The 13164-nt window shown below is 37.3% G+C and overlaps 1 long non-coding RNA gene across 1 annotated transcript; it reads left to right on the top strand.

Moving 5' to 3' along the window:
* The first annotated feature begins 5234 nt into the window (after positions 1-5234).
* Positions 5235-10570, top strand: LOC138332014 (uncharacterized). The gene is made up of 5 exons (XR_011209756.1): positions 5235-5249; positions 6935-7193; positions 7733-7809; positions 8482-8557; positions 9207-10570. It is a non-coding gene; the product is annotated as an uncharacterized lncRNA (long non-coding RNA).
* Positions 10571-13164: the final 2594 nt, after the last annotated feature.

Below are 13164 nucleotides of genomic sequence, written 5' to 3'. Positions count from 1 at the left end.
AACATATAGTAGGCTACCCTTACTACTACCCCTACTATATGAACATATAGTAGGCTACCCTTACTACTACCCCTACTATATGAACATATAGTAGGCTACCCTTACTACTACCCCTACTATATGAACATATAGAAGACTTCCCTTACTACTACCCCTACTATATGAACATATAGAAGACTTCCCTTACTACTACCCCTACTATATGAACATATAGAAGACTTTCCTTATGAACATATAGAAGACTTCCCTTACTACTACCCCTACTATATGAACATATAGAAGACTTCCCTTACTACTACCCCTACTATATGAACATATAGAAGACTTTCCTTACTACTACCCCTACTATACGAACATATTGTTGGGGTAGGTTATTATATTTTTATCAAACCAGAAGCAGACGCCTGTGATTGATGTAAGTGAAATTGAAGTGAAAGGAAATAACTCTGAAAGATCTCTCATGAGATTCTGAAAGAATTCAGCTGCTGCTGATGTAGATATTTTTTATATTCTATTGATATATTTTCCTATGCATTTTGTTGTAAGTGTTCATTGCAAATACTGTATACAATTAGGGGTGCTTCCACGGGAATTTTTAATAATGCACTTCTCTTATGATTACTGCCAGTTAGTGATAAAGTTTATCAGCATTTAACTTTAAACTTACTATTTAAGCATTAATTATCCCCCGCCCAACGAAGTTTGCGGGGGTATTTTCGTTGGGCGGGGGGTATACAAATGGGTTCCGTCCGTCCGTCCGTCCGTACGAATGGTTTCCGGAGCATAACTCTAAAACAGGTAGAGATATTTCCACGAAACTTCATACACACATTGTTCTTATGGTCTAGTAGTGCCTGTTGCTATTTTTAGGTTTTCATTTTTGCACTTTTTCCGTAACCATGGAAACATTGCTGAAAATATATTTTTGTAGCAGGTTCGTTTCCGGAGCATAACTCTAAAACCAGAAGAGATATTTCCACGAAACTTCATAGACACATTAGTCTTATGGTCTAGTAGTGCCTTTTGCTATTTTAAGGTTTCCACTTTTTGTACTTTTTTCTGTAACCATGGAAACATTGCTGAAAATGGCAGATTTTTGTGTAAGAATCGTTTCCGGAGCACAACTCTAAAACCAGCAGAAATATTTCTATGAAACTTCATAGACACATTGTTCTTATGGTCTAGTAGTGTCTTTGTTATTTTTAGGTTTTCACTTTTGTGCTTTTTTCTGTAACCATAGAAACATTGCTGAAAATATCATATTTTTGTAGCAGGTTCATTTCCGGAGCATAACTCTAAAACCAGCAGAGATATTTCCACGAAACTTCATAGACACATTCTTTTTATGGTCTAGTAGTACCTTTTGCTATTTTTAGGTTTTCATTTTTTGCACTTTTTCCGTTACCATGGAAACATTGCTGAAAATATCATGGTAAATGGCAAAACTCCACCCATCTTTGTGTATATAGTCTAATATAAATGTCAAGGCTGTATACCTGATTCAACAATTTCAGCCCCGCTCTATTTGAATTATACTCCATCTTTCTTTAGCTCAACTTCCTTTTTCCTGTTTTTTTTTCATACACATAAGTCTCCACAATCAAACTTGCTTCAGCTTTGATATCTCCATTGGCGGGGGATCTGAATGACTATGTCCTTGTTATATTTAGTTTACATCATCCTAATTATTATTGTCATCATCAATAATCTTCATTAATATTGAAAATGATGCTAATGAGGATAATCTCTTTTTAGCCCACATCATCAGATGAGATGGTGGGCTATTCAAATCGCTTTTTGTCCGTGGTCCGTCGTCCATCCGTTAACAATTCTTGTTATCGCTATTTCTCACAAAGGACTGTAGGGATCTGTCTCAAATTTCATTTGTAGGTTCCCCCAGGGACATAGTTATGTACATTGCGTTTTGGGACCGATCTGTCAACAAGATGGCCGCCAGGCAGCCATCTTGGACTTTGATAGTTAAAGTTTGTTATCGTTATTTCTCTGAAAGTACTGAAGGGATCTGACACAAATTTCATATGTAGGTTCCCCTAGGGACTAAGTTATGCATATTGCATTTTGAGACCGATCGGTCTACAAGATGGCCGCCAGGCAGCCATCTTGGTTTTTCATAGTTAAAGTTTGTTATTGTTATTTCTCAGAAAATACTGAAGGGATCTATCTTAAATTTCATATGTAGGTTCCCCAAGGGACCTAGTTAGGCATATTGCAATTTGGGACGATTGATCAACAAGATGGCCGCCAAGGAGCCATCTTGTATTTTGATAGTTGAAGTTTGTTACTGCTATTTCTCAGAAATTACTGAAGCGATCCGTCTCAAAGTTTATATGTAGTATGTTTGAAAAAGTTTGAAAAGTAGAGAAAAGATCCATCTTTCCATTGTCAGACATAGATAATTCTTTGGTGGGCGCCAGGATCCCTCTGGTATCTCTTGTTGTTAAGATATACCGGGCATATGAGGCCAAAAAATGTTTGTTTAGGGTTACATTGGCAAAAAAATAGGGTCGGTAGGTCGGGAGGAATTTTTTGTTAGTGTCTTTCACTCAAGAATAATTGCCGGAGTCTGAGATCGAAATCCCGACTTTTTATTTTTTTTTCGTAGAAAAGCGGGGGGAAATAGGGTCGGGGGGGGGGGGGGGGTAAAAAATTGGGTCGGTCGGGTAACCCAAACCAGACATATTTTTTTTTTTGCCTGATATTATCAACCATATTGGCATTAGATATATTTATGCTACTGAAATGTCATTGCAATTTACTTTGTTACTTACATATTTGTGCCATTGAACCTTGCTGTAGATTCTCAACTTTAGGGCATTAGTTATGATATTATATAGTGATCTGAACGTCAAAATTCCCCATCATCTGGCATCATGACTTATCTATTGTCAATTTGACATGTATTTGGACATACTTTAATTTAAATAGTCTGCACATGTGTTGAGTGATTTCTTTAGATACTGTATTTAACCCAATAAGCTCTGAGGGCACTGCAGGAATTGAAAAAATGATGTTAATATACCCAAATTGCTACACAAATTAAGCCATAAATCACTTTGCAAAAGAAAGAAATTAATGTAAGTCAAATTGGGGTCCCATAAAGGGGGAAAGGAGCATATAGGGATGAGAGCGCTTACTGGGTCGAATGCTGTAGAATACCTTTCAATTTGTGTTCTTAAAGATGCTCCACCGCCGACAGAGCATAAATGATATTCATCATTTGAACAATAATTGGTGTTTAATCGTGTATATATATGCCTAATTAACACAAAAACTAACATAAAATAATTTGTTTTGCCTTTGGTGCATGCGCAATCATTACTTCATTCTATATAAGATATAGTGCCACGGATTTTTTTCGGGATGCAATTAATTATTTTTCATATTTTAACTTGAAGTAAAATTAGAAGCTCAAACTTTTCAATGGTGGTAATGGTGTAAAGTAATTTTTTTAACTGAAGAAAAATACAAAATCGTCTGCTCCTGTTTTTGATAGTGTAAAAATAACATTTGTCAGCGGTGGAGCATCTTTAAAAAAAGATTTTATTACATTGTATACATTTCATATTATTATGCAGTAATTTTGAAATTCTTCAGGTGGTATAATAAAAGTCAAATTTCATTTGGTGCCAGAGTGGACGACATGGATTATGTATTTCCATGGTATATAAATTTCTATTTCTACTGTAATTGTTGATTTTTAGCAATTTTGGAAACATGTTGATCTTGTTAAGAAAATAAAGTTTATGATTATAATCAAGACGAATTGATTCATATCTCTTATAATTACTGTTTCAACCGCAATGTCATTTATAGCGACAAGAACCTGCCGTTACAGATTAAAATAACAATTTAAATGTGTAGCATCCAAGTGATACTTGAGGGATCTTGGCATCCACAACTGCCAGATCTTCATTATTCAAATGAAAGAGGGATTTTTTCTCTGCTTTATTCTTCTTTAGGTACCCGTTAAATGTTGAATAAAAAAATCTGTTACCTTTAAGTGATCGAGATCGGGTTATCTCAGTCGAGGGCTAAGATTTTGTAACATAATCCCAATCGAGGCGTTAGCCAAGGTTGGGATGTTACAAAATCTTAGCCCGTGTGTAAAGTGTAAGTCGAAATTATAGCCTCTGATTGTCCATGAATCAAATGTCGTTCCACGACAATTTCTTGTGATGGGCGCCTTTCCAATAGTCTTTTTTTATGTAATTATGTAGCTTAATAAAATTATTCCATTGTATGAACTTACCTCTGAAATAGATGTCTCCTCCTGGTTTGATGTCCTCATTTTTAGCCGTTGTCACTCCAAGTATGTGTCTACCCACAGCTACTGTCCCTACAATGTCTCTGTGCTGAATTTGTGATTCAGCCTCTTTCATAATCCTCTTTGATAACCATTTACGGCCTGTCCTAATAATTACCTTTGCATCTCTCACCTTGACATCCCGATTGTCTCTCAGCATGAGTAACTGTCTGACCGTACTTACATTGAACTTCATGAGATGTTTAAGGGAATTACAGCTTACTTCCAGATCTGTACAGTTCATTGCTGCTTTGTGGGACGGACAGCCATCTCCTAATGTCTTGTATTTCCTAGTAAGCTACTCCTGTCGATTATGTCCAGGCATTTCACATGCTGCTTCTAAATGTTGTTCACATTTACAGTATCGCTGAGTGAGTCGTCAATGTAATTTCCTAGGGACCTGGCTTCTCGTTATGTCTTGAATGTGTGACTTCAACCGGTCAAAGAAGCTTTGCGTGAGATATCGTGTCTTCTCATTCGATACCGTTCAAATGTAAATGGAACCATAAGCATTTGCTAGATCTAGCCAAATGACAGCAAACTTTCCTTTCTTCTTCTTTGCTTCTTTGATTTTCCACGTTCTACGTACTCTGACACGCCTGGGCCCCTCCATTAGGTACAGAGATGTCGATGTAATCGGACATTTACTTCGCCAATACTGCTAAACATTTCTTTCCTCGTCTCCAGAATATCCTCATGAACTTCCATGGTCGCTTCGTCAACGTCGGGCAATTTCCATTGACTCTGTAAGATATGCCACTGGGACCTGGGAGTTACGCAGTTCTTGCTTTCCTGATGTTCTGCTTCGTCTGGCCGAATGTTCTCCGGTTCCTCATCCCTCTTCGGATCGCTGTGCATACCGTGCAGATGCTTCTCGACCTCCTCCCTCTATGCTCCAGACCCTTTGCTGCCAAGCAGCTGTTATGTAAGTTAAAATAGTTTGGTTGTAAATCTTGCGCGTGCTCTATCTCTATTTTGTATCGTCTACTGCTGTCACCCCAAGTGTTTCAACCTTTCTCTGATATTTCTGTGAAGTTCTTGCTATTCATGTCATTCTTCTTTAGTTGCAAGTCTGGGTATTTTGCAAGCTGTCCCAGATCTTGTCTCATATCTGTTATTCCCTGCTGTCTCCTATCCTGTCTTCCTATCGACTCCTCCTGCCAAAGATGCGTTGAGGATTGCATCTACATCCACACCAGACTTCTCATGTTCCGCTTTGTTTCCACTTGACGGTATGTTGACTGATGGTTTCACGTCCTTTATCTGACACATGGACGTTGTGGTCACTATGGTTTGATTCCTCCTCAGTCTCATCAGGTTTCCCTGGGCGTTATATCTTCCGTTCATTTTCACTACTACAATATAATGTGATTGCTATGTCTCCCAGTTCTTGGTCGATCCGGTGTTTTATCCATTGTGTTGTGTCCTCTATCCGCGTCGTCCTAGTCACATCCGTCATCCACACTTTCCTAGTGGGGTTTACTAGACTTACTTATGGATCTTGGATGGTACTTGTGTCGCCAAAAGTACATCAAAAGAATCGAATTATGGTACACTAGCTGTAGTTAATTGTGTGGCTTTGAAGTCGGGCGTCTCTTTCTCTCATCTTCAAATGAAGTTTCTATACAGGTATGTACTTCATTTTTTTTCTCTATTGTTTTACTATGAGATAGTTCAGGGGTGGATAAATGCTATCAGTGATAGTAACCCCTAGAGCATCGAGGACTCGATCTAAACCTACATAGGTGTGCTCGGACTAGGGTGATCGATCAGGTCCTAGCCTGGAACCTATATTGCAACACTTGTTCTGGTAGTAATTTCTGTTCATACACATCTCATGTTACTGCTGTTGCCTTCTCCATTGCTCATCTCTCTTCTTCCACAGCCGCATTGATGCCACCTCGGTCTTAACATAGCATTTTTCCGAAATTAAAATTGCCAAAAACTGAATGTTTTGAAACATGATCGAAAAAGACTACTTTAATCAAGAAGTAGAAGTTGTGATCATTGAAATAATAAACAGAGGTAAATTTTTATATAAAACCATTCTTGGTAAAACTGTATTCTTTTTTTAACCGAAAGTCATTGGCGCTAATAATAACATAACGCTTAAAATAACAATTCTGAAACGCGACATGTATACAAATGTATATGAAACACTAAAGCATCTAGCGAGAAAATAGAAAGTAGTGATGGTCTATTGTTATTTTTTCGTCTTTCAAAAAGTTTAAGTATTTGTGTCCTATAATTTTACATACATGCAGAGACTTAGATATAATAGTATCTAAGTCTCTGATACATGTAATCTTATCATCATTAAGTGTATAAGATATTCCTTTTTAGTTTGGCCTGTTTGTTTTCTTTATGCTGTTAATAAGCACGGGGTCTACATATATTTTATATGCCAGAAATGCTAGTAATAGTTAGCTACAATAGTCCCTATTGATAAGGGCCGATATGATTATTATATCTGCATATTTAGTGTGGAAGTATCCGCTTTTTACCATTTAACTTAAAGAAACGTTATATCACACATGTAAAGTGAGAAAAACACTTCAAAGGCAACAGCTTTTAGACATATAGGCTTATATATTCATGTATTCGTTACAGCTGGGGGTAATCGAACCGCAAACAGGTGGTCCGCGATTGGTTCTATTTTAGCGACGTGGCCGTCTGTGTGGTTAGCACGCTCAGTGCCATAAACGCTACCGACTAAAACATTTACACGATCGATATTTGTTGAGGGACCACATCGACCATCGACGAAAAGATGGTGAACGGGAAGCTAGCAGCGGTGTTACTGCTGCCAATTTTCTTTGCATTATGTTTATCTGAAGGGGAATCAAAAACCAGGACAGCATATGTAGAGGTACTGTATCTAAAATTTACATGAGAAACGATCTTGGATCGCATTTAGGCCTACTTGTAAATGTTTGTAAGAATGTTGCATGCCCCACTACACTGCACGAAGTCCAACATCTGAACATATATACGCATACTTCAGTACAATACATGCTGTTCAGTAGGCTTTCAGTACATAGAGAAGGCCCTGTTCGAGATACAATAATACTTCAGTCTACTATACGACATGGATAGAATGGGTTGTCTGCGCAAAGCGCTAGTTCAGCAACAACGAGGAAGATCGTTTCCGCTATACAGTAATAACACAGGGACCCGATACATTCCCAACACCTTCACATTGTTCTTTGATAGTCTTATCACTGCTATATGACTGCTTAATTATCCGTGACACCACGGGGGTTTGTAATGATAACATTAATGAAAATAACAATAATCCAAACAAATGTTTCTGGTCAACAATATATTTATGAACCAAACTTGTGTAAATGTGTGCCAAGTTCCTGTGTGCTATTGATTACTTGAATGTGATTTTCTTTTATATTTCAGAGTTGCAGTGGATGACGTTTGAACCGTTTTCCTGCAGTTAAAAGATTTGTCTATGAATTTGTGGACAAAGGATTATAGTATCCTTTAAAATTTGGGTATTTTTAGATACCATCAAATTTAAAATAATACTTTTAATGTAATTATGTATTATGCTTAGCCATTCACTTCACGTTAACACATTTTTTTCTTTTTATATATCAAATACTAGTGTTTCAATCATTTCCTAAATGGAAACATAATAACTAATAGTCAAAGGGTGTTTGGTTTGTTGATCCTGACAACTATTCTCTTGTTAAGCTATGATGAGACTAGGTTTTCACAACAATTGAACATGTTATATTTAAAGATGTACCACTGCCGACAGAGCATAAATACTTCTAGTTGGAACAATATAATTGATTTTTATTAATGTTCATATGTTTGTCTAATTAATACATATAAAATCATTTCTTTTCTCTTTGTTGTTTGCACAATCAGTACCTTATTCCATAAAGGACATACTCCCACATAGTGCTTTTTTTTCGGGATACAAGTAATTAATTTAAATGCTTTTAATCTGAAGTAAAATTAGAACCTCAAGCTTTTCAATGGTGTTAAAAATGTAAAGTAATCAACTTTTGTTACTGAAGGAAAATGCTAATTTTTCTGCTTGTTTAGATAAAATTTACAATTTGTTGGAGATGTAGCACCATTAACCTTTAAGTAAATTGATTTATTGAAGTATTACTTATTCCTTAATGAAACTCTAGCACAGATGTCGAGTTCAAGAAGAAATCTGGAGCTCCGCCTGTGTTGATCATCTTGGAGGATGGCAACGAAGTAGAGGTATGAAAAATAATTACTTTGTAAATGGCATGTTAGTTTGGGCAATTCTAAAGCCCTTCTGGGATAAATGATCTTTTTTCATTTACCGTTAAGTTATTTTTATATTAGTCACATATCACACACTGTTTATTTAAAACACCATCTTAGTGTTAGCTTTGATTTCAGGTGCTAAAATCCATGGGTTCTGATCATGTAGGATCTTACACCCCTGGACTATCTCATAGTAAAACTGAATGCAACAGAACAGAATCTGTAACATAGTCATTTGATGTACATCAAAAGAGCCATATAACGGTACGCTGACGTTTACTGTGTGGCTTTTAAGTAGGGCGTTGCTCTCTCTGCAGTCTTCAAAAAAAATTTTGGCAGGCCTGTGATTGGTTCAGATTTGTTCCCCTGAGCTGCCTTCAGTTTTACTATGAGATAATACAGGGGTGTAGAGATCGTAAGTGATCAGAACCCCTGGGGTGTTGAGGACGTTTTAACTTATTACAGGTTCTTTTCTTGTAGGCAGATATATGATTGTGATGTCATTACTTTGTGAGCAAAACTCGAGTTGTTTTCTCTGAAAAGTTTCACATTTAAAATGCTATCTTGCATACTTATGATGTCAAAACATGTGTCATTTAATCACTTATTTTTTTTCCAGAAAATAAATCTGGAGCAGTATGACTTGGAAGGCTGCCATAAGCTCATGGAAGAAAAAGGTTTCAAGCGAAAGGTTGAAGTTAAAGAAGATTTATAAATACATAGAACCGGTTCATTTATTCAATACACACTACCTGCTCTGGTAGCACTGTTTTATTTTAACGGAAAATGTATTTTTAAAAATATGTAATATTCAAGATTTCCAGAGATATTGGTATTATGTTTAAGAAATCCATTAATAAGAAGTGTGTCTTTGTAATTTAGTCCTTTATGAAAACAAACCTTGAGAGCATACCTGACAAAAGTAGAATTAATTTGTTAAAAATATTAGGAAAAAAAGAGTGCCATGCATTTAATACACCATTCATGTAACTAATATTCAATCATGCAGTTTTTACTTCAAATATGTTTCGTTTCGAATCATGGAAAAATTTTATGAAACAAATGTGTTCTTGTTAAACAAATATTCCTTAACCTGACTAAAAGATCAATATATTAAATTTGTTTAAAATTCTAAAGTTTGATGGAGTGTGGAAGAAGATAATAAAAATAAAATATATGAATGAATAGGTCTGTTATCTTGTGATTGATAACTGAGGACTTTCATAATAATTTCCTTTGTAATGAAAACGACGATGAAATATTACCCTGGTACAATTACATGTATATTGGGTCATCATGAAAAAAAACTTTTGTCAATTTGAGTGACTCGAGATTATCTTTAAATACAATATAAGAAAATGGAATTAGTTGAAGCAGATGCACATATACATACTTTTAATACAACTGATAAGTAAAATTGAATTGCTATGAGTTGACTTATATTGTAGTTGTCCTCCACTGATTACTTCGATGACAGTATCAGTTTTGTCTTGTACATTCCTCATCTATATGAAATTAAAATTTTTACCAACATCTTACCAGTTATTTTAATAAGAGATTATAAGAATTTTTATGATATATACATGTATTTATAATTAATACGCAAGGTACATGTGCAATAAAAACAGGTTTTCTGACAGAAATATGCAGGTTTGACAATTGTTTGGTAAAAGGATGTGTGTGTGTGAAGTATGCTTGAGAACTAGACAGGTGAAACTATTTCTTATTTAACTGATATTTATTACTAAGATTAATGTAAAATGTTTTCATATCACCAAGATTCTTCAGACAACATGTTTAGTGAAGTTATCCATGTGGACAAGATTTTATGAAGTTAGAAACAAAAACTTCTGCTGTTTCTAATGGATGGTCAACACTTGATCCTCATGGTAGGACTAGCTGAAACATTGTTGTGTGTAGTCTCAGGGCAATGTGATATATATTTTATAAATAGAGAAACTCGAATAAAATTTGTGATAATAATTATTGTTGGTTTTTTTAGTCACCTGCCAATAAGGCAAGTGAGCATATGGTGCTGCGTGTCGTTCTTTTTCCAGCCTGTTAAAACTTTTCCTTTCAAATTACGACTTCTTAGAGGCCAAGAGACCCATGATTAGGCCTGTATTACCATATGCTAGGTCTAGAAATATTTTTAGGGGCGAAAATCAATGTAGCATACATGGATTAAGTGTAAACAAATGAAGTTTAATATAATTCAAAGTCACAAGGAACTGGCTTGTAAAATATAATTTATCTAAATTTATGGTCACGTGGGTTAAACGAGACATTTCCTTCACAAGTTGCTCACCTGCTACGTTGATCATCATAGTGTTTGCTACAGACCAAAGATAGAACCAGGCCTCTTTGTATACCAGTAAAGTAAAAGTTCCTTACAAAATTAACAAACTTGTGAATGAAGGTCAAGGTCATCAAACTCTGCATGTGACAGGCCTAAAATTAGGTCTCAGGGCTCAAATGAAGGTCAATGTCATCTGTTTGAACAAACCTGGAAGCACTTAATTCCAGCATATGCCCATTATAAGGTTTTTGGGCTCCATGAGTTTTGAATTGTTCAAAGAAAAATGTTGGCAAACAGGCAGATGCTGTACCACTTTCCCACCAATTAACAAGAGGCCCAGAGGGCCTGTATCGCTCACCTGGTTTGTAATGTAAAGTTATATTCTAAATACAGGTTCATTGTTTCTTTTCTGAAGGAATTTGAATATTAACATCAAATTTCCCTATTGGGCCCCACCCCTCCTGCCCCCAGGGAGTCAGAGCCAAAATTAATACAAGTTCTGTTCCCCTTCCCCCAAGGATGTTTGTGGCCAAATTTGGTTACAATCCATGAAGAACTCTAGGACAAGTAGCGATTTATAGGATTTACCTCTAATTCCCCTATTGGGCCCTGCCTCTCCTGCCCCCAAGGGGTCAGAGCCAAAATTTATATAGATTTTGTTCCCCTTCTCCCAAGGATGTTTGTGGCCAAATTTGGTTATAATCCATGCAGAACTTTAGGACAAGTAGCGATTTATAGGATTTACCTCTAATTCCCCTATTGGGCACCGCCCCTCCTGCCCCCGGAGGGTCAGAGCCAAAATTTATACAAGTTCTGTTCCCCTTCCCCCAAGGATGTTTGTGGCCAAATTTGGTTACAATCCATGCAGAACTCTAGGACAAGAAGCGATATATAGGATTTACCTCTAATTCCCCTATTGGGCCCTGCCTCTCCTGCCCCCAAGGGGTCAGAGCCAAAATTTATATAGATTTTGTTCCCCTTCTCCCAAGGATGTTTGTGGCCAAATTTGGTTATAATCCATGCAGAACTTTAGGACAAGTAGCGATTTATAGGATTTACCTCTAATTCCCCTATTGGGCACCGCCCCTCCTGCCCCCGGAGGGTCAGAGCCAAAATTTATACAAGTTCTGTTCCCCTTCCCCCAAGGAGGTTTGCGGCCAAATTTGGTTACAATCCATGCAGAACTCTAGGACAAGAAGCGATATATAGGATTTACCTCTAATTCCCCTATTGGGCCCTGCCTCTCCTGCCCCCAAGGGGTCAGAGCCAAAATTTATATAGATTTTGTTCCCCTTCTCCCAAGGATGTTTGTGGCCAAATTTGGTTATAATCCATGCAGAACTTTAGGACAAGTAGCGATTTATAGGATTTACCTCTAATTCCCCTATTGGGCACCGCCCCTCCTGCCCCCAAGGGGTCAGAGCCAAAATTTATATAGACTTTGTTCCCCTTCTCCCAAGGATGTTTGTGGCCAAATTTGGTTATATTCCATGCAGAACTTTAGGACAAGTAGCGATTTATAGGATTTACCTCTAATTCCCCTATTGGGCACCGCCCACTCCTGCCCACGGGGGGTCAGAGCCAAAATTTATACAGGTTCTGTTCCCCTTCCCCCAAGGATGTTTGTGGCCAAATTTGGTTACAATCCATGCAGAACTTTAGGACAAGTAGCGATTTATAGGATTTACCTCTAATTCCCCTATTGGGCACCGCCCCTCCTGCCCCCGGGGGGTCAGAGCCAAAATTTATACAAGTTCTGTTCCCCTTCCCCCAAGGATGTTTGTGGCCAAATTTGGTTATAATCCATGCAGAACTCTAGGACAAGTAGCGATTTATAGGATTTACCTCAAATTCCCCTATTGGGCCCCGCCCCTCCTGCCCCAGGGGGGTCAGAGCCAAAATTTATACAAATTCTGTTCCCCTTCTCCCAAAGATGTTTGTGGCCAAATTTGGTTATAATCCATGCAGAACTCTAGGACAAGTAGCGATTTATAGGATTTACCTTTAATTCCCCTATTGGGCCCCGCCCCTCCTGCCCCAGGGGGGTCAGGGTCACCATTTATGCAAAATCTGATCCCCTTGCCCTAAGGAAGATTCTGACCCAATTTGATTATAATCTAAGCAGAACTCTAGGACAAGTAGCGATTTATAGGATTTACCTCTATTTCCCCTATTGGGCCCTGCCCCTCCTGCCCCAGGGGGGTCAGGGTCATCATTTATGCAAAATCTGATCCACTTCTCCTAAGGAAGTTTCTGACCAAATTTGGTTATAATTTAT

The sequence above is a fragment of the Argopecten irradians genome, chromosome 9 (assembly GCF_041381155.1).
Source record: "Argopecten irradians isolate NY chromosome 9, Ai_NY, whole genome shotgun sequence".
Taxonomy (NCBI): Eukaryota; Metazoa; Mollusca; class Bivalvia; order Pectinida; family Pectinidae; genus Argopecten; species Argopecten irradians.
The sequence above is the reverse complement of the archived record's forward strand: the minus strand, read 5'-3'. Positions and strand labels throughout refer to the sequence as shown.